The 23,000-nt window shown below is 39.4% G+C and overlaps 1 protein-coding gene across 5 annotated transcripts in view; it reads left to right on the top strand.

Annotated features, from left to right (window-relative positions):
• Positions 1-1,533: 1,533 nt before the first annotated feature.
• The window catches only part of RALYL (RALY RNA binding protein like), an 822,874-nt gene continuing 801,407 nt past the window's right edge, over positions 1,534-23,000 (top strand). For 3 of the 5 annotated variants that reach the window (XM_067711968.1, XM_067711971.1, XM_067711967.1), the window contains exons 1-2: positions 1,786-1,901; positions 2,633-2,731. The gene's annotated coding sequence lies outside the window, so the exon portion shown is untranslated. Of the gene's footprint in view, positions 1,902-2,632; positions 2,732-23,000 lie in introns of all 5 variants that reach the window. The other 2 variants (XM_067711969.1, XM_067711970.1) reach the window with 2 other exon arrangements.

Here is a 23,000-nt window from a genome sequence, read left to right as displayed (position 1 = left end):
TTTCTAATCAGCAAATCTCACCTTAAAGTATGTATAATAAGTGGGTATAGAGTTGGCAATTCACCAAAATAAATATTTAATGATATTTTAATGGTTATTTTAAAACTTTTATTTAAATTGGGATTAATACTTTATGTGGTCAATGAATGCTGAACCAGAGTGCTTGAGAAATATCTTTGCTGTTGAAGTTCTCTATAGTGGATGTGTACTTAATTTTCAGAATTGTCCAGGCTAGATCATGTCTGATAGAGGCATTTTATCTTAAATGTCAACATTGGAAACATTGAGATAAAGATCAGGGGCAGAAATCTGTGAACTGCAGAACTGTGTCAATTGCTCATTCTCAAACATAGCGATGCTAATTAATTCCACACAACCCAGATTCAAAGCAGCACAGGGAAACCGTCCTGATATTAGTATTGCACAAAAATGAAGAAAAATAGATGTGTTCAAGCTCCCAGAAAACTGATTCTTTAACAGGAAGCAATAGAAGAATCCCACTGCATCCAGCGATGGAATCTTTGTTCAAGCGATAGGCATCCTAACCAGATGCTAGGTGGAGTAATCCTTCTCTCACCCTCACCTTCACAATCCACAGCTCAGCCACCTGGGCTCTCGCGGGCTGCGCCGCCGCCTCACTCCCGGTGCACGTCTCCCCCTCTCGACCGCTAAGTGCTCACTCTCTCCCAGGGAGCACTTACACAATGGACTCACTTGTTTCCCTGGCACCTCTCCTTTGACTTCCAGCCCCAGCCCACAACTTGGGGAACAGTCTGGCAGGAGCCTCTTGCCATGGATCAGGGACCTTCCAGAGGAGCTTGGAAGCACGCGCGCACACGCAGACAAAACAAACAATGCCTGGTCCAAGAATGAATAAATTAACGAACCCCCCCACCCCCGCCCATCGCTTTGAAACCTGAAGAAAGAAACCCCGGACCAGGTTGCCTAAATGAGAGATTTTGTTTTGTCTTTCAAACTGCGAACATTCCTGTCTGACGACGGCAAAAGAGATGCTGTGGGTTCTGTTGGCAATAAAGATTGACGGTGGCTTTGCCCGTGACAACGCCCCCCGTAGCGCGCTGAGCCAGGTTCCCTGAGAACCGCGAGGGGGAAGCGCAGATCTAGGGGGAGGGAATGGCAGAGGCCAAGGCAGTTTAGGAGGGATAAGGAATTGGAAATCGGGGGGGGGGGGGGGAAATGACTGAGTTCAGTAGGGCTTTAATAGTGAAACTTCGGGAGAGAAAGGGATGGGATCTCTCCCCAGGTAACTACGCTGAGATGAAAAATAGATGAATACACAAGGAAGTGGCAAGCAACAACAAGTTTGAGGTGAGCAGCAAGTTGTTCACTTCCTCCCAGGCGTTTGATCAGCATCCCCCGAGCTGCCCCCAGAACACGCGCTCCCCATCGGAGGCGGCGACCGCGGCAGCAGCCTCAGCAGCAGCAGCAGCAACAGCAGCAGTACCAGCGGCAGCTGCGCGCCTCCAGCCCAGCCCCGCTCGGCTCCCCCTCTCGCCGGCGCCCTGCCTGTCTTGCGTGTGCGTGTGCGTGTGCTCAGCCACAGCGTGAGGGGCACCTGCTCGTCTGGGCTCACAGCGGAGGAAGCCTCGCCGGGAGCTGCAGCTGCTGCCGCCCTTGGTGCTGCCGCTCGCAGGCGCCGGGCTCCCCGCCGCCGCCGCCGCCGCCGCCGCCGCCTGGTCTGCTGGAGTTGGGCTCCGTGGGGCTTCCCCTCTCGCAGCCTTGGTCCTTCCCGGCTGCCTGCAAGTCAGCCTGGCTGCGAGTCACGTGTCAGTGCCTGAGGCAGAGACTGAGAGAAAAAAACGCGCTTCATTCCTTCTTCCACCGCCATACTGTATTTTATCCTAAATCTCATTTTTATTCCAACATTTTACTCCCTCTCGGTGAGTACCTTCTCAGTGGCATTCTTGTCCTATTCTTTTTTTTGGTCCCCCTTTTTTTTTCTTCTTTTTTTTTTCCCACTTCTTTGATTACTGTTTATATTTGGGAAAGCTGGAGGAGCATGGTTTTGAGCCTTTTCCTGAATCCAAGTTTTTCTAGCATGCGATGGTTCTGTAGACAAGGCGCTGTGTCTGGGAGTCCGCGGCGACTGTGCCCGCTGGGAGCGACTCCCAAGTCCAGCAAGATATGCAACTGGTTTGAAGGAAAAAGCGATGTGAAGTATGGTGCCTATTTTTTTTTCCTTTGTAAAAATAAAAAGCATGTTTCTAACTCTTTTTTTGGCATACTCTTTTTCTGATAAGATTTTTGTATAGGTGGGATTTTACGGCAGTGTTTACAAGTTTGTGGTTTTGCAATACTGGTACAAACCACTGAGCAAAGACATGAATTTTCTATTTTTGTGCCCTTTTTGGAAGCCGGGGAGAACAAATTCGTTTTTTTCCCTCCTGTTTTTGATACCCATTGATAACATGAAACTTTTCTTGCAGCTGGTTACTGGGATTATTTTTAAGCGAATACTTTTTTCCTCCTTTAAATTAACTATGACTTTTGAACATCTGACTTTTTTAAAAAACCGAGATAATTTTATGAAAGATATCCTGATATCTATATCTATATTATCCTTTCTTCCTCCCCCTCCCCTCCCCGTAAATCAATTTTCAAATGATGGCAGTGGAAGGTTTTTTCTGGAAAAAAAAAAAAAATGAAGTGCGGTTTGGTTTCCTTGTCAACGGAGGATGAAGTGAACAGCTGAGCAGCTCGCAGAGAGCAGGTACTTGGTCCCCTTGGAGGCGTTTCCCGGGTTTGCAATGGCAACACTGGTCCTGGCAAAGAAATCTCTGTGTGTGTATGTGCGTGTGTGTGTTTTGTGTGTTTGTGCGCGTGTGTGCGCGCTCGCGGCTCCGGGCAGTGTCCGAGCCCGGGGTGGGGAAAGCCGTGCAGGGAGCTAGGGGAAGCCAAAGTCAGTCCCCGGCTTCGGGCTGGTTTTTGGATGTGCGCAAAATACCGTCCCTCCCTCGGCTGCGCCCAGGTCGTCTCCGCAGCGGGCGGCGTCGTGCGCCCCGGGCGTCGCCAGCCGGGGACGCGGCAGCCGGCGGGCCCTGTAAGTTCTCCGAGGGCCACTTGCAGAGCAGGAGGGTCGAGGGTCGAGGATGCGGCTCGGGCCGGCCGGGGCGGCCCCTACGTGCGCGCGGGAGACTGGGGGAGAGAAGCGGCAGGGGCGGCATCTTCCGAAGGGGCTGGCTTCTAGCCACGGGGCCCGGGAGCTCGAGACCTTTCCAGATCCCTGAGGATGGCAGCGGCCCCCGCAAGCTCAACTCCCGCGCCTCCTGTTTGCATCGAGTAAACAACGCAGTAGGTCTTTCCCAGCCTGTTTTGCCGGTTCCGAAGGGTTTGGCTTTTTAGCGGTGCTGTCTTTGGACTTTTTCTTTCCCTGTTGTGTTGCTTTGGTTTTAACTGCCTGGAGCCTTCCAGGGTGGGGGGAGATAGTTACTTTCTGTGATGGTCAGTTGGGTTTAATGTTGAGGACGAAACTGTTAGTTTGCATGAATGAGACTACACCCATAAGGTTGAGTGTTAAAGGGACAATGTGTTTTCCCTCTTTTTAACTACTTCATGGTGGTGACAAAGGTTTTTTTTTTTCCCCTGAGAACCGGCCACAGGACAGGACTAGGGGTTGGTGATGGTGGTAATAGATTTCGGTGTGTTGATAGCATTGCACAGTACTCAGTGCTGAATGTATTCTATAGAGTTTATGGTATTTTATGATTGTCCTGTGATGTTTCCAGTGTAATCTGGTACTACTTTTTGGAGATGTACCACAGTTGGTAATAAAAAGCCTTTTCTGTATTTAACACAGTGACAGAATCTGCTGGAAAACTTGTTGGCCAAATAAATTTTGTGTTGTCTAGAGGCCATTATTTAAATGATTTGATTCTGAAGCTTTGTATAATTTGGATTCTGTTAAAATAAATATAAGGCAAGTGAAATAACTTTTACTTCTCAGATTAAGTTTTCTTGTAGGTTATAAAACTAGGCATAAAAACTAAATCCAATATACAAAAGGGCCCATAACAAACATGTTAATAACATACACTATGGATTTTCAAGCAAATATTTAAGTCTGCAAGCTCAGTTGGTGGAATGAAGTTTTATGCCTGTATTTCTTTACTCTTTGTGGTGAAAGAGGAGTGCAAGTGATCATTTATCTGCAGAAGACTAAAATTTATTGCAATATTTAGAAAGCTATATATTTCTAAATTCACAATGCACTCTCTCATTTCAGAGGTCTTCGGAAGTAGCAGTGTGAGTTACTTTTGTACCCAGGGTAGCTTTTCTCTGTTTAGAAAGTCCTGTTGCATGTATACACCAGACTTGATATCCTGAAGGGCATAGTTCAAAGATTTGACACAAATATTATGTAACGCAGCTGTAAATTTTGATTTTATTGCTGTGGTGAGCACTCTACTAAAATGCAGTTTTTCATATGATTTAAACGGCCAGCAAAAACATTTAAAAAGCCCCTTGCAACATTCTGTGTTTTTTAAATCATTTTTATCATAATAATGTATGTAAGTAGATATGCTCATTTATTTAAAAATGCAAGACAATGCATGTGTATAATATTTCTTTGTAGGGTGTATGCACTGTAAGTCATTTAGTTCTTTTAGAAGAGAGAGACAGTGAGTGAGAAAGAAAAACTTGAGTAATAATACCAGAATTTTCATTAAGAGGAGCACTTGGTTCCCTAAGATGGAGGTAATTGTGTCTTAAGATTGGTGTCTTAAGAATGTAGATGGTACTGTGTGATGTTTCCAAATGAGATTAAAACCATAATGGGGTGGAAGAAGATGTTCATAGGATTTCAAGTGGGAATAGATATTTAGTTGTGCAAGTATTCTGTAAATAAAGATCATGTTAAGAACCTTTAGTCATAGTAGGTTTTCATGGAATATTGATTGTCCATTATATTACATACTTATGTTAAATTTCTATTACATTGAAATTTTGAAATTTCCTCCTCCATGAATTATATTGGGAATTCCACAACTCTTTAAAAAACTGGTCACCTGGTCTGTGAGTGTTTTGGTTTAAATCTTTGAATGTGGTATCCTAGAGTTAGCACCGCCTACTGTTTTCTCATGGAAAAATAATATTGTTCTTAAATTCAGTAAGCAACCCACCCTGATTCTGATGAACTTAATCATGCAAACTACTTTTTACTGCTTACTGAGAGGAAATAAAAAGTGTTTCGCTGGGAGAGAGGGTTTGGGGTGAAGGTAGAGGATGAGGGAAAGAAGACACATAAGATTAAATTGGCTTCTGGACCACTAACTGACCTTAAATATTTTATTATCTGAATGCAACAAAGAAATAGTCACAAATTTTAAACAACCTGCTGAATTTGCTAGAACTTTTCTAGGGGATGCCAAAATTTGGACATTTTGAAAAATCCTGTATTACTGAATTAACTTTACATTTTTTGTCCCAGTCTTGAACATTGTAGAGAAAAAAACACCCTACCTGGGGTTCTGTCTTGAGTGTGTGGTCTGTCCAAGAATTTTTAAATGGAGAAATTTTAATCATTAAAAGTAAACATTTAATTATTTCTTATTTTTATCCTTACATGATTATAAGCAAGCAAGTAGCACACTGATTTTTTTCTTAGTGTGCATCAAGCAGCCACACTGTGGTGGTGTTAGATATAAGGGGGAAAAGTTTCAAACACATATTTATAAAGGCACTCAATTGCAGAAGATATGTTGCCTTTTTAAAAAAAGATAGTTTATTTTCTCTAATTTTTATGAAAGGCTAGTGGTTAAAAGAGCTACCAAATTTGTGCAAAACAATGATGCTATCAGAATGTGAAAATAATGGAATAGAAAAAGAATGCACATACATTTGATATACAAAAAAATTATATTTTCCTAGTTAGAAAAATCGCATGCTATGTGAATAATTGTTTCTTAACTAAAACAGTCATTTTTTTAAAGCAGCTAGCAAGAAGTGTGTGGAAAAGCTCCTATATCTGTTACATTCTTGAAAGCATTTGACTAAAGCAAATGCTTTGCTTACTGTTTACAGATATTGTAAGCACTAATTATACAGTGCATCAAATCGAATAAAACTCTACACTGGAAGCAGAAGAGAAGTGAAATGGGTATTTAGAATTGTTTACATGCTAAAAAGGAAATTGAAAATATTTTACTTACAATTTAATTAATTTATTCTCCTCTCTGACTTTTCAAAATTTTATTTTTAAATGATGATTAGCTGTGACTTTAAAAAATACAGCTATTTTCTTCACTTCTTTTATCATATTGCCATTAAGAAAATTCTATTTTGTGTATGAAAAACTGAGGTAATGTTGAAATGTATTCTTCAAGTTGTTTATGGAGCTCCGAAAGAAATTAAAAATTAATCTAAAAAATTCCTTACTGGTCTGAAGTTGTTGTTATTATTTTCTAATTGTTTCATTATTATTATCATTTGCTACTTCTAGTGACATGCATAAATACCTTTAAAATCCTATTTTCATAATTCGGTGTGACGTTTTAATAAACTTCGGTAATTGACAGTGGCAACAAACTTTCACATTAGTGACAATGAGGGCAATTACTTTTACTACATCATGACTTTGAGAACAATAATTATTAAATAAAATTTAAGTAATAGTTTGATTATTGAATGTACCAGAAACTAATTACATATTTAGCAAGTCTTACATAAATGTCTGTCATCACTCCTCTTTTTATTATTAAGTCTTGACATGTAGAATACATATATATAACCCAGCTATTGCCAACTTTTAGTAGTTCTGCTTTTTCCTGTAGCTTTTTAGATTTTCAAGAAAATATTGGGGAATTTTTTTGTTGTTTTGTTAGACTCTTGTTAAATAGCAAACTTACATTGTGGAAAATTGATTTTGTGCTTTTCTAATTCTCCCATAAAATTAAAGGTTTTTAATTTATGTATGATGCAGTTATTCTGGGACTGCATTCTGGAAAATATAGAGGTGTTGATTTCCTTTTTCTTTCCATTCCTAGGCATAGAGAGGGCAGTGGGAGAACTTCAGTTAGTGTTTAGGATAAATGTCTTCTGGACTGTCCTTGGAGACTCCGCAGCTGGGGTCAGGACTGCAAGATTTATTTCTTGGGCCGTGTATAAATCTAAATGGAGAGGAGAATTTTAGCGGAGATCATAGGAACGTTATCCTGCTTTTCTGAAAGATGCAATGGAATGCCTCAATATGCACCTTCATATTAAAGAAAAACTAGAGATTTTACTTGCATCAATATGTTTCATAAAATTACATATGACTCATCCATCTATCTATATATTTTTTTCTTGCTCAGAATAATGTAGTTGAATATTTTGTTTAAACTTCAGCGGTGGAAATTAATTGCGTTTGTACCTAATTCATGTATTTAGAGAAAATATTTATATACATTTTGGTAGCCATATGCTAAATTATAACTGGAGCAACATATTTTTGAGTCAGTTTGGAAATTGTTAACAGGCTGGAGTAGGGAAAGGCTACTTTTTCATTAAATCAAGAAGAGAGGGAAAGAAAAGTAAGACTACATTTATTGATGTGTCAGATACATGCACTTCGATGTGTCCTTCCCCTCCCTGAGTGATACCATCATTTTTATATTTTTGGGGAAACTGAAACTTGGAGAGATATGTAATTTGCTCAAGGCTCCATAGGTAGTAGAGGGACAAATGATAGGAGTGTCTGAATTGACACCATGTGTCTCTCCCTCTGTACAGGGATGCTCCATTTGTAGAGATGAAATGTTGTTTGTTTCCTTTTACCTAGCATAAAACAACTGCTATATATGTATTCTTGGTACATTATTTAAAATGACTGTATTTTGGTAAGTTTTTACTACTGAGTGCTGTGACCAGAAATAACAGAAAATGGCACCATTTACACAGAGACTCTTTACTGGTGCTGAAAGGGCCTTCAAGTGACCATGCCATCACACAGCTCTCCAGGACCGTAGGATTTTCTGAACAGACCCAATACGTGGACATTTGTGAGAAGCCACTCATGCTCTGTGGTCAGGACAGAATAGATGGTTCTGTGTCTATGGTGGCTTTGATGAGGTTGTGGGAAAAGCACTGCATAAATATTTAGTACAAAATGCAGTCTCTACTCTTGAAGCTTTTGCAGTGTGATGTGGAAAGTTATTCTTTTGTAAAGGAAAACTGAACAGCCAATTCTTTCATAACACAGTAAATCTATAAATATGGGTGTCTCTTCTGTCTACCAACATCTCACTATCAATATCTTCTCCACCTCAGAATTTCACTGTTACACATATTTGTATGTGACATTTTTCAAGCTCATTTTATCTGTTTGTTAAAAACATAAAACACATATAACTGCAAGATGTTATTTTAGGATGCTGTTTTTAATTGCCTCTTCAGATGTGTGAAAAAGGATTTTATTATTAAATAGTTTCCTTGGAACTTAAAAATAATATTTTTCAGTAAAGAATAGGAAATATAAACTATAGTAGAGGCAGTGTGAATGAACGTGACGCAATGAATTTCAAAGATGATGGTCAATCTGCAAGTCCATAAAATCAGTGAATTTGGAGGCCAAGGTGAAGGGACTATCAAATGCTGCTTTTGAGTTTTGGAATCTGGATATCTTGAAAACCAAGAGTATAAAACAAAACAGGAGAAAATAAAAATATCTAGAAGAGGGCCTGGTTTGGTTGGGGGTGGGAGAATGGTTCAGTTTTGGACATATCACTAACATGAAGTTCTAATATTAACCTGGATAAAATGTCCAATATGCAATTGAAATTCAGATCTAGAGCTGGAAAGCACACTGAAAACTAGAGAAAGATGTTACAAAATTACCTACATTAAAACTTTAGGAGGCAGACATTTGGGAAACACCTGCATTTTTCTGAGGGGATGTAAAGGGATCTGGTTAAAGGCAGAGAAAGAGAAAAAGGAGGATAGCCACTGAAGCTTGGGAGGAGTGTGTGTGTGTGTGTGTGTGTGTGTGTGTGTGTGTGTGTGTGTGTGTGTAAAGTGAGGAGTGTTGTTCAGCAAGGCTGATGTTGTATAGGCTTGAAGGAAGATGAGATCTGAGAAAAAGGTCCTTGAATCTGTGATTAAAATCTATTAATTTTAAGAAGAAACTAAATGAATGAGACATATTAGACTTAAATAAGTGAAAAAACATTCCATGATTCTGGATATGGTGTGACAGCATCATAAAGAGATCAGTTCTCAAGATTGTATGTGTCACATTCTTATGTGGGGGGTGTGTGTGTGTGTGTACATGCATTTGAGCATGTAACATGACTAAATAGGACGACCAGTAAGAAGATTTTCTGGAACTAGGTAAATTGATTTTAAATTAAATATAGAAGAAATAGAAAAAGCAAGAATAGCTAGGGTAACTCAGAAAAAGAAGGGCAAAGGGGGCTAAGCTATCAGATATTAAAATATACTGTACATATTTTAAAAATAGATTTACTAACTCTGTCTCCTTACTTCCAAGCAATGTTTCTTCAGCAGCAATGAGCACATCTAGTGCACAAATTATGGTTTCTAAATACCATTTCCCACTCAAGGGGACCAAACTTTCTGGAGAATTTGCTGATTTTAAGTCCGGGCAGAAAAAGTATAAGATGAGCCTGGGATCTCTCATTGTGCCAGGAAGTGAGGAAATGACCCCAGACAAATAAGGTTGTATAAACCTTATTTGTAAACTGTAACTGTAGATAGGAACTAGCTTGAAGAGCCTCCCAGTTGCCAAATTCAGATAAATTTGAATATCAGTGGTTGTTGGTTCCCAATGTCAGGTGAAATTAGAAACTGGCCCCTGTACAGGGAGGGCAAAGAGAGACTGTAGAAAGAGGCAGACTACTCCAACTTGGTAGGTGGCAGTTTTAATAATCAGGACAACTTATGTACAAGGCTTTTCTTAGGTGGCTGCAAGGCAAATCGATTTCTGCATCCACGCACCAGGATCTTAAAAGTTTATTCAGATTTCCCCCACTCTCTGAAAGTGGAGCGTTGCCGTGAAACCTTTTGTAAGCCGAAGTGGTGTAAAGAGAAGAAGCAATTACCCTAGGACACATCTTGCTAATAGATGCACAAAATAAATCAGGATAAAGCACAGATGCTCACAAACACAATTAAAGGTACGGGGGCTTGCTGCTGAGATGCTGAGTGTAATTCCTGCAAAGGGAACTTGGCGGTGCCACTCTCAATGCTCTGGTGTGTGCTGTCTCTATGAGGCTCGATGCAAAATAATGAATGCTATTTTCGCTTCTTGATTTTATTCATAAAACGAAAATCCTCTTTGGATTTCTTTCAGTTAGTGAAAATGGGTACTAATGCAGGTCTTTAGTAAATGTGAAGTGGGGGAATCCCTGTATAGAAGCCTTGATGGGGTTCAGTCATGTAACCAGTCCAGATGTTCTTAACAACACATTACTTTCTCAAGACTGAGTCCTGGAAGTGCCTAAATATGCATTCCAAGTGTTAGTGGAAGAGGGTCTGGAGACCCCTCCTCCCGTGGGCCTCGGTTGTTGGTAAGGACGCAAAGAAGAATTTGAGGTCTTAACTGTTGCAAGAGAGTTTATTGAAGATACGGAGAGAACAGAGAGAACACCTCAAGAGAGAGGCGGGCCAGGCCAAGAAAGGCAGTGGCCCGGGAGGGCTGGGGTATAGAGTTTTTAAGGCAAGGTTGTTGATTGACAGTTTTGATTGACAGCTGCAGGTTATATAACAAGAAGCTCTGCTGCGCATGTCCTTCCCATAATTCAATCTGTTATAATCAGATGTATGTATTCGTAGAATATTTATGAACATTTAATGAACCTAAAGGCCGCCAAAGTTTATCTATGGACATGATAGCGTGAGGTGTGTACATGGGCCAGAGTGCGGAAGGTCCCTCCAGTCGGCCAATGGGGGATCTTTCTGGTCCCCTGACTGTTTTGGAGTACTGATGGGGGCATGTTTGGGGCCGGGTTGGCAGATTGTTTGGCAGGATTACGCGGCTATGGGGCGCACCACCTCTTGTTGCTCAGGGCTAGCTTCCTGCCTAACACAAGGACAGGAGAGGGGGTAGGAAGCCTCTGATTGTTTGGATCCTACTCTAGGGTCAACCAGTGGTCACATCCTCTCAGTGACCTCCTCCAACAAGAGTGACTGTAACAGACTATAAAACATTGAATAAAGCCCATGAGTCCATCCTGATACTCTAAATAAAAAAAAAATATTAATAAATCGATTCTGAAAATAATATAAATTGAAATAAATGGTTGGCTTTCCTATTAGGAGGAACTCTTGTTTAGTTGATGAAGGACAGCTCTTCTTTACAAAATATGTAAGTGTAAGAAATGCGAGAATTAGCTGTTTGTAATTCACATTGAAATAAATGATTCAAGCAAGAATCATCAACAGGTGCTAAAACCATTAGTTACAAATATTTTGGGGAATAACGTGTTCTCCTTGTGCTCAAGGATTACTTTTTTTTTTTTTTTTTCACTGCTGTGGCCTATCCCGTTGCAGAGCACAGGCTCTGGACACGCAGGCTGAGCGGCCATGGCTCACAGGCCCAGCCACTCCACAACATGTGGGATCTTCCTGGACCGGGGCATGAACCTGTGTCCCCTGAATCGGCAGGCGGACTCTCAACCACTGCACCACCAGGGAAGCCCAAGGATTACTTCTTAATTGCATTTGGCATTTACCTTAAAGAGCTGAGTGATCGAACCCAGTGTCACTAATAGCCTGAGGTCATAAGCCTCTTGATGGATGCAGTATGAAGTCTTCAGAGCCATTTGTGAAATATTGTTGCCAGAATGTTTTAAGCTGAATCTAAAACCTATTTAGGCTTAACTTCTAATTTACAGAAAAATACAGGGAAAGTGGAAGCTGTTAAACTGAACCATGAGGAAATAATCATACAAATTCACAGGGCTTAGTATTTTTCATGAAGATACCAGACATGTGGCCTAGTCTCTTCAAAAGACATTATCACTGTGGGGAGACTTTTCTAGATTAAAAGAGACTAAAGACAACCAAATGCAGTGTTTGGAGCTTTATTTGATCTCAGTTTTTTTAAAAAGGCTATAAAAAAGATCAAATTTTGGTAGAATTGGGAAAATTTGCACATGGGCTAGGTTATAAGTGATATTAGGAGATGCATGCTGAATTAGTTAGGGATAAATGCCATGATGTTTGCAACCTAATTTCATATAAGTCATGGTAAAGTGTGTGTCTGTAAATCAAATCATTTGTTAATAATTTTTGAATCCAGGGAGTGATTATTCAGATTTTATTGTATTATTCTTTCAAATTATCTGTTTGTTTGAATATTTTCAGTAAAAGTGTTGAAAAGTCTGTTAGTTGTCATTGAGAAAAAATGTGCATATTAGGGTTAAATACAAGCAGAAATCCAGTTGTCCATGTTTAAGGTCACATGGGCTCTTTGAAGATATGAAGACAAGAAGTAAGTTCAGTTAAGTGTTAATTGTAGAAATGAAATATTATTCAAGGGAGTAATATTATTGGAGGAGGGATTATTTTTAAGCCATAATAAAGGATCTATGGATGTGTATTTACCTTTTTCAGGATGGAACTCCCTTAGCAAGAAGAGATAGAGGTATTGGGGGAGGAAAGTAATTTTCAGGAGCAAGTTTCAGAATGTTCTAAGAAGGTTGGTATGATCAGTAGTAGCACAAGAAGAGGCTGGTCACATCTTAGAAGAGGAAGGGAATTGTATCAGTTTGTTAGTTAACTAAATTCATTATTTATTCAGCCCTGTACTGGAGGATGGGGACTCAGTGGTAAGTAAGACTAGTTAAGGACCCTGCCTGCAGGGAGTTTGCCATCTAATGATTAGTTTTCTCAGGTAAACTCAAGGTGGTAGGTTGAGATTAACTAGCATAGGGATAGGAATTTAGCAGAGAATATGCAAGAGGTCTATACAAAGAGTCTACAGCCATAAGGAGGAAGTTGGCAAAATTAACCATTTGTTTTCACTAGCTGACACAATTGCATCACTCTCTCTAGCAACGCAACATGTAATTTGAATGGGTCAACAAACAATTGATTTTTCCTTGATTAGGAGATTAGCAAGGCACGCATAACGTAAAGCAAAGAGCTGGGCTTTCTAGGTGTAGTAGGTATTTTATTGCAGACTGACCACAAATCTGGGCTGGGGAAGGAGGCAAGGGCAGCTACAGAAGATGAATCGACTAAGAACAGAGAAGATTTGGGAGCCTGAAGGTCAAAATGAAAAGTAATAGTAAGTTCACTGTTTTTAATAGGATAAGAGAGGTGCAAGGATGGATGGTTTTGATCAGAGGAGAATATTGTATTTCGAGATTTTGAAAGTGGAGCACAGTCAAATGATGACACATTTCAGAGTTTGGGAAGGCATGCAGCTAACTGAGGCAGTTGCTGCTGATGTTGAGAAGTTGAAAGTGTTGTGAGGAGAAGCTGAGTGTTGAAGGGGTCACTTTTAACAGCTTTTAAAAGTTCATAAGGGGATGACAGGGAAAAAAGTGAAAAGGAAAACTTTGAAACGTGCTAAAAGTGTCAATGACATTCTTGGAAGTTTATGATCAACTGATGCCATAAAGGAATTTTTTTTCTTTTGTGACTGATGGGATTTTAGTCCTTTCTTTTGGAACATTATGAAAGCTGTATATATATATATATATATATAAAATATATATACACATATATAGTATGTCTATATAGTATATATATATGTATATATATATACACATATATATGTATATATAGTATGTGTGTGTGTGTGTTTATCTTGTTTGTGTTTGATTAGAATTATTAGGTAATACAGAAATAAATTCTGCAATGATACTGCAACCCAAAGTTGAGTGTTATAAGAACATAACTGATCAAAACCAAAAATATAGAATACTGCAGTTCAGTACTTTCTAAATAGAGCAATAAATGACTCATATTTAAAAGAACATTATAGAGTATCTGTTATATATTTTGGAGTTCAGTTCAAACTCCTTTTTTAAAATCAGATGTCCAGTTGGCAGGTAGATAGACAGTAGCACTTGCTACTGCCAGTTCTGTTGCTGCACTGCTACTGCTTCATTCCATTTATAGATCATCCCTCCTGGATCAGACTGATTGCTAAGTGCTTAGTCATGTTGTGCCTCATCTTTGTAACACCCTGAAGGAATTTATTATTACCCTAGATGGTAATATCAGGAGGAAATTGAAGATCAAACAAGTGACTTGTCAAATGTCCCACTGCTGTCAAATGGCTGAGTATAGACTTGAACCCAAGACATTTTGGCTTCACAACTTGAGTTACACCACTGTGCCTTATTTAAAAGGTGGAGAAAAAGGGATACTTTGATGTGTACATCAATAGGTCAGTGACATTTGTGTAACAAAATAGACACACTCACAACAGCTCCCTATGTACAGAAGATTTAAAAACACACAATGCTTTCAGTTGGAACTGTGCTGCTATATATGTTCCAGTTCTTGTTTTCTCAGAGTCTTCCGTAGTGTTTCTGCTCTGGGCATAATTGGTGAGATTTTGAACACTTGTTCGTTCATTCAGCCAATATTTGTTGGGAATCTACCAAATCTAAGTCACTGCGTTTTAGAGATTTAAAGTTTCAAAACAAGACCAGACATTGGGCCTACCCTCATGAACTGACCGTCTACTTGGGGAAGGAAATGGTACATGTGAAAAGTGGCAATGCATGAAGTTATCAGAATTAAACAAAGTAACAGTGATTACTTATGGTTATTTAGGTCATTAAGACCCTTGAAAATTTTGGAAGCAATGCTTCTCCCTCTTCTCCAATGACTTGGCAAGGTCCTCAGGTTGGGAGATTTGACAGTACTCTCTTGACATTGTTATCCAAAGTCAGGAACATATGGGAGCGTACAGGGGAAATGTGTAGCAGGAAAAGTGTTATAAAAGGGCCAAGGAAGAGGACAAAAGCAACACAAGATTTAGAGAGGGCTATCTGGAAAGAAAATTGGGAGATGACAGGAATGATAGATTTTTGAGGAGCAAAAGAGGCCAGCAGAAAATTAATATGTGTGTGACTTTGTATTCATGCACATTTTATGCCCTAAAATAGAGTCCAGTGTTTGGCAAAATGAATTTTATTTTGGAATATGTTGAGATTATTTAATATTTCAAATAAAAATATCTTATCAGAAACAAATATTATAAAAACTGTAAAATGAGTTCAGAAATATCTATGCTTTTTGCTCTTCCAGATAGACAGTATAGTTTTAGTAATAATTTAGATTAGTGAACCAATAAAATATGAGAACATTTTGTTGTATTTAATTTCTGAACCCATACCATCATGTTTGCAGTCTTTTTATTTCAGAATCACTAGATCTTCCTTTCCTGTTCCAGACCTCTCTCCTGACATTGTTGCAGCTCTAGAAAGGAAAAATGAAGAAGAAAAAAGAAAAAGTAGGAGAGGGAGGAGGGGAGATAGAGGAAGAATGCATATAAACTTTCATTATAACTCTGTGTGTTATTACTGCCTACAGGTTGTACCTCTATATTTTTACGTATCCCTGATCAATATCAATTTTTACTTAAATCAAGTTACTCTGCTTTGTCTTCATCTATTATTTGCTTTACAAAAATGTCATCTTTACAAAAATGTCATCTCACCATACTGTGCTCCCCAAAGTACCACTGTGACATTTTGCTTTTTTATAATATTTGGTGAATTCTTAAATGTATCTTTTTTGTGTATACCATATGTTCAACTACTGTCACAAATTTCTTCACAAAGAAAGATTATGTGGGTATTTCCAAAATCATTTCCAAAAATAATTTACTCTTAAAACATAATTTTAGTAAGCAAAAAGAGTATTCACTATTATTAGGTTTAAAAAATAATATATAATTGCTATTTAAATTCTTACTATGGACTAGGCAAAAAAAAAAACATGCCTAGGTCTCTGAGCTTCCTTATTTCTGTTCCTATTTTATAGATAATAGACTGGGGAATGGAAAATCAATGAGATTAAGTTACTTGCCCAAAGTGACAGAGCTAGTAAGTAGCAGAGCCAAAACTTCAGCCCAGGTCAGTCTGATGAGAGGCTCTGAATTCTAACCCACTAGGTTACTGTCATCTCATAATATATGCTGTGTTACCTAGGATTTTATTATTTACAAATATGACCCTTTGTCTTAGTCTGTTAGGGTTGCTATAATTATACCATAGACCAGGTGACTTACAAAGAACAGAAACTTTTTCTCACAGTGCTATAGGCTGGGAAGTCCAAGATCAAGATACTGGCAGATTCAGTGTCTGATGAGTCTTTCTGGTTCATAGACAGCTGTTTTCATGTTTCATCCTCACTTGACAGAAGAGGTGAGGGAGGAGCTCTCGGGGGTCCCTTTTATATTGGCACTGATATCATTTATAAGGTCTCCACCCTGTGACATAATCACTTCCCAAAGGCCTCACATCCTAATACTCTCATATTGGGGGTTAGGGTTTCAACATACAAATTTTGAGGGGACATAAACATTCAGTCCATTAACAGTCTTTCATCTGATGTTGATTTTTTTTTTTTTTGGCTGGCAAAACGTGTGTTGACCCCTTAGCATGTCTTCAAAGCCATTGACCTCAGATAATGTTTTCAATATACAGTTATTGAACAGTTGCTACCTTGGTTCAAGCCAGCTAAAGTAACAGCAGTTTATAAGTTTTACTCCCATCTCTCCCTTATAGCTCTTGTGTCTAGTGTCTCAGGGTAAGATAAACAGTTCAGGATGAGGAAGACCATATGGCTGGAAATCAAGTGTATGAAGCCCTTTCCTGTTCAGGACTTAAGGACTGATCTGTTTAAGTTTGAATTGGAGAGGATTCTAAAAATATTATAACCTGAAAATATTGCACAATCCCCCTCCAACACATATGCAGGGTGTTTGGAAGAAAAACCCCTGCCGCTCTTTTACCTGGATGTTTTATCTTTTCAATATGCCTTGATTCCACTACAGCACATTATTTGAAGGAACAAGTAACCTAAATTCAATGTATCTTTGGTAGGGGATGTGGGGACTAGAAATAGCAGAGCTTTTCTAAAACACTAAGTTAGCAATAAAAAGAACAAAGAGAAATCCATAATTTCAAGGCATTTATCTTTGTGCATATGCCTTAAAAAGTATGGTCTGAGAAGGAGAAAAATAGCAAATTACAAGTTTTAATCAATCCAGCAAATAAATGATGAGTATTATGTTAGTTTGCTAGGGCTGCCATAACAAGATACTGCAGACTGGGGCTTAAACAACAGAAATTTATTTTCTCACAATTTCAGAAGCTAGAAGTCCAAGATCAAGGCGTCAGCAGGTTTGGTTGTTTTGGGACCTCTGTCCTTGACTTGCAGCCTTCTTGCTGTGTCCTCACATGACTTTTCCTCTATATGCTCACATCCTTGGTGTTTCGATCTCCAGTAATACTTGGTTAGAGCTGACCCATATGATCTCATACTACCTTAATTACCTCTCAAAGGCCCCATCTTTATATACGGTCACATGCCCAGGTACTGGGGGTTAGAACCTTAACATGCAGAATTTAGGGACATGTGATTCAGTGCTTAACAGTTTCAAGTATTCTAAGCACTGTGGGAAATACTAGGAAACTAGATCACAGTTCTGGATTTCAAGGAGTTTGCATCCATGACATTAGTGTGTGGATGATCTGGAGGTAATTCCAACCTTTCTCATGGTACCTAAAATTAGGAGACCTCATTTGAGTAGCTGGGGAAGTGTTTTTTACTCAGTCACTCAAAAACTACTCATTTTTGTGCTTTCCTGGTGGCGCAGTGGTTGAGAGTCCGCCTGCCGATGCAGGGGACACGGGTTCATGCCCCGGTCCGGGAAGATCCCACATGCCGCGGAGCGGCTGGGCCCATGAGACATGGTGGCTGGGCCTGTGCGTCCGGAGACTGTGATCCGGAACAGGAGAGGTCACAACAGTGAGAGGCCCGCGTACCGCAAAAAAAAAAAAGACAAAAACAAACAAAAAAAAAGCTACTCATTTTAAGGGGCACTTTTCTTACTAGAAAATTTAATTATTTCATCAAGACTATCTACATGTGACACTGGAAAAACAGTTCAGTGGGAGCATATGATTAAGGGTTGAATCAATGTTATAAACATTCAAATTAGAGGACAATATGAATTTAGGTTTTTAAGTGAGTAGTTGAAGTTATCATTTGATAGAATAACTGACTGATGCATTAGGAATAGGGAGCACAAGTTTGGAATTGTCTCTGTGGAGGTGATATGTAATAGTTGAAATGCAAATGCATGAATCTGAGAATAGGGAATAGTAGGCAGGGAAGAGCTTCTTGTATAGCATTTATGTCCAATGTTAGTGGGTGAAAGCAAGGCAAACCAGTGAGGAAGTTGGAAAGATTGTGTAATTCTGTGGAAGCTGAGGGAGAAATTATTAAGGAAAATTGGTCTATCAAAAATAGAGTCTATCAAAGTAGAGTTCACAATTTGCTGTTTAAAAAGGTTATTAATACATTTAATTTGTTAAAGTATTATTAGGAGCAAAGATTTTAGCTGCAAAATCCTGTTAGCAACTGTCAAGTATAGATCAAATTCACCATTTTTCAGTCAACAATTTGAGTTTCCCTTATGTATGGTGGCAAACATATCCCATGACTCTGTCTAAGGAACACTGAAGTTGATTGGCTACACAAAGTTCTTTTCTGTAAAGTAGTAAATTGTGAAATCAGTAATGAGAGTATTTGCATTAGAAAGTTGTCATTACTACAGGAACCAAAATCTTTTAGAGTTATTATTATTATTATTATTTTTACAAAATAGTAGTTTAAAAAAAGTCAGAATTTTCTATCTTTATATCTAGGTAAATCAGAATATACTAACAAATTTAGAAAAGTTATCATGAGTTATTATTTTCTCCTCAAAATGTAATTAGTACATCAATCAACCTTTTCAGACTTACTCTCTGAGCTGAAAGAGCTTAACTGTGCCTGGTAAATTTTTTAACTAGTCAGTTCTTTGCATTGTTGTACTTGTGATGGTTCTTAATACCTTCAGGAGGAGCATGGGCTTTCCAGAAGGAGGGTTCTCAACTCCTCAGGAAGGGAGAACCTTGGAAGGGCCTTACAAGTGCAGGCACAAGGACCTGTGTGTAATTCCTGCCCTGGCCTTTGTGCTCAATCACACTTTCTTTGAGCTTCAGTTTCCTCATCTGTAGAGAGTGGCATTAAATTCCTTTACCCTGGGCTTCCCTGGTGGCGCAGTGGTTGAGAGTCCTCCTGCCGATGCAGGGGACACGGGTTCGTGCCCCAGTCCAGGAAGATCCCACGTGCCGCGGAAAGGCTGGGCCCGTGAGCCATGGCCACTGAGCCTGCGCGTCCGGAGCCTGCGCTCCGCAACGGGAGAGGCCACAGCAGTGAGAGGCCCGTGTACCACCAAAAAAAAAAAAAATTCCTTTACCCTGTCTGATTATTGGGATGATGGACAAAAATGAGCACTTAAATAGTGTTATTCAAATCTATTATTTATTTAAATGTGTAATTTCAAAAAAAAAATAAGGAAGTTTTAAATCAGGGCTCACAAGGCTGAAATTGCTCTTTTTTGACATAAAAGCGTTCTCGAACATGGCTACCTGAGAGTAGCAGCCCTGTCTAAATATGAAGTCTTTTGTTTCTAACATTTTGTATCTAGCAATCTGGGCGGAAAGAGATAAATAAGAAAGAAGGAGATGGAAGATCGTATCGGCTACATGAAGTTACCATCCCTTTGGGAGTTATGCAATGCTCTGCTTTAATATTTATTTATTTATTTATATATTTATGGCTGCATCGGGTGCGGGGTCTTTCGTTGCTCTGTGCAGGCTCTTCGTTGGGGCGTGCAGGCTTCTCTCTAGTTGTGGAGCGCGGGTCCCAGAGTCCGTGGGCTCTCTAGTTGCAGCATGCAGGCTTAATTGCCCCACGGTATTTGGAATCTTAGTTCCCGCTGGACCACCAGGCGAGTCCCATGCTCTGCTTTAATTTTGAATTAGAGAAGCTTGTTGCATACACACACACACACACACATACACACACTAATAGTAATAAATAAAAACATTAAAAACGAGTTAACTAACAAATATTGCAAATATAGTCCCTCCCCTCAAAAAGCTCTTCATGTCAGATATTACAAGGAGACTATTTTTTCAGGAGGTATTGTCTTTTGGAAATTTGCTGACATCCAACAGATTCACATGCAGTTTTCAAAACACCACTGCTTACTGAACAAAATACACCGCTGGCTCTTTGTGAGTATCCTTTCACTGGACACTTTGTGACCCCAGTTATAAACTCCATGGAAGCTTTTTGGTTTAAATCTGGTGTATTGTGAAAAGCACACCTTTCGAATCAGACAGATCTGGACTCAGATACCGATTGGCTTTGCATCCTAATCTTTGAAAGCTTTCTTTTGTCATCTGGAAAATGGGGATGATAATATCTAACTCTAATGGCTGCTGTGAGCATCACCTTTCATAAACTGAACCACCACATGGCAATGTTTTTTATAAATGATGGATTCTGTCTTTTAACTCAGTGGCCTTATATCGAGTTTAGAAGCATCTGAGAGCAGAAAAAAATCCTCTGTGCTCTGACTACAGCTTTCAGACTCAGATTTCTGGGGATTTATGGTGGAGCTTGGAAGTCTGCATATTAAAATTACCCTGGTTTTATTTTAAGGTGCTATTGGGATGGCAACCAGTGTTATAATCCCATCAGGTAAATAAAAAACGTTACAAAGTAGATTTAGCATTCTGGTGTAGTGTTCCTTTACCTTGCCACCCCCACCTGTGTGTGTGTGTGTGTGTGTGTGTGTGTGTGTGCGCGCACGCGTGCGTGCTTGTGTGTGTGTATATGCACGTGTATATGTTCCAATACAATGACTATTTCTGAATAGGCAACTATCATTATTTGTACAGTATGCTGCTTCTCTGTACTCTCATCTTATTTGCTTTTGGTTTACAACTTAGGTAGTGTGATTATGAATTAATGCAGCTACTTTTCTCCTATGGCAAAACCTACACAAAGGCAGTTATTAAAGAGGAGTATGACAACAACATTGGAATAAGTGTATATCTGTGAAGCTGATAACTTTGGATTGACAATACAGACATCAGGGTAGATATTCTGATATGTTTTAAAAATGAATCTCACTTCTTTATATGCTCTCTAGTTTTATAGCCTCAGAACTGTACAAGCTTAGTCATAAATATACATATGTGTATATATATGTCTTGTTATTTTTTATAATTTAAAATTACTTTTGCAGAGTCTATATTAACAGCTGATAAGCCTTTAAGTCTTGATAACATTTTGATAACTGGTATTCAATACATTATAGATTCCTCACAATGGATATTTTTTACCAAACTTCTTATATTACTATACCATACTATAAGCCTCGATAGAGCTAGTGGCAGCACGAACTGCTTCTCTTTCTCAATTAATGCATCGTCCATAAGAAACATTATTCCATTAGCCTCCAAGAAAGACAAGGCTACTATGATGTAAACAAAATATATACAAGTACTGATTGAAGAATGCAAATAGAAATGGAGTGTACATCATCTGCTCTTCTGAGTCATTCCCTCTACCAGAGCAGAAAATGGAGAAATGCTCATAATATAGTACTGTGCTTTGTTTTACTCATTTGAAGAATCCAAGTAAGGTCATGGGCCACTGAAAGTTTATTTGTAGTTGGCTCAACATTTTTTATTACATTTTATTTTCACAATCTTAGTTCTTTAAAATGAGACTCTGTACTGATCATGCTTATATGAGAGACACATGTACATAGATTATCCACTTTGTTTCCATAAATTGCAGCAGCAGCAGCAGCATCATAACCAACTTTGCCTGCCTAAGGTGTGCTTGGCAGTGATATACAATGGCTAGTGTAATCTCCATGTTGTTCATGTAATTCTAGTGAGTGATAATAGAGTTGTGTATGATGTTAAATGTTGGTTTCTTCCTTAATGTATTTTATAATTTCATGATGAGAAGTAAAAATCAGCACTCATACCTGAATACAACCATGTGCCAGGTATTCTGTAGTCATTGTCTCTAGTATTGACACGATCCCTGAAAGGTAGGTGTTTTATTATCCCCATTTTATAGATGATGGAACTGAAAATTTAGGTCACTTGCCCTATGTCAGTCAGCAAGTAGCAGAGCAGAGATTGAAGCTGAATCCAGCTTCTGTACCCCGACACCAAAGTAAATCTCAGAGACAGTTTTGGGTGAAGTACAGAAGACCAGCTTTATTGCTTTGCCAGTCAAAGGGGGCCACAGTGAGCTAATGCCCTCAGAACTGTGTGTCCCAACCTGGAGGGGCTAGTGAGGAGTTTTATAGTAATGGTTCAAAGAGGATGTGATCAGCTCGTGATCATTCTTCTGATTGGTTGGTGGTGAGGTAAGTGGGAGTCGGCATCATCAACCTTATGGTTCCAACGGGTCTGGGGTCTTTAACTGTTTACTTCTCCCACCTGGTGAGGGTTTCAGTATCTGCAAAATAGCTCAAAGATTTTGTTGTATTTATCCTTCGATGGGGAACCAGGGTCTTGCCCCAAGGCTGCACTATTGTTTCTCTTTACTGTTTGTTTCCTCCCTTGTCTTTTTTTTTTTTTTTTAATAGTGATCTTGGGGTCTTCTTATTTTTTTAAAATTTTTATTTTATTTATTTTTGGCTGTGTTGGGCCTTCGTTTCTGTGCGAGGGCTTTCTCTAGTTGTGGCAAGTGGGGACCACTCTTCATCGCGGTGCGCGGGCCTCTCACTATCGCGGCCTCTCTTCTTGCGGAGCACAGGCTCCAGACGCACAGGCTCAGTAACTGTGACTCACGGGCCTAGTTGCTCCGCATCATGTGGGATATTCCCAGACCAGGGCTCGAACCCGTGTCCCCTGAATTAGCAGGCAGATTCTCAACCACTGTGCCACCAGGGGAGCCCTCCTCCCTTGTCTTGCATCCCCTCC

This window comes from Pseudorca crassidens, chromosome 17, assembly GCF_039906515.1.
Source record: "Pseudorca crassidens isolate mPseCra1 chromosome 17, mPseCra1.hap1, whole genome shotgun sequence".
NCBI classification, from domain to species: domain Eukaryota; kingdom Metazoa; phylum Chordata; class Mammalia; order Artiodactyla; family Delphinidae; genus Pseudorca; species Pseudorca crassidens.
The sequence above is the reverse complement of the archived record's forward strand: the minus strand, read 5'-3'. Positions and strand labels throughout refer to the sequence as shown.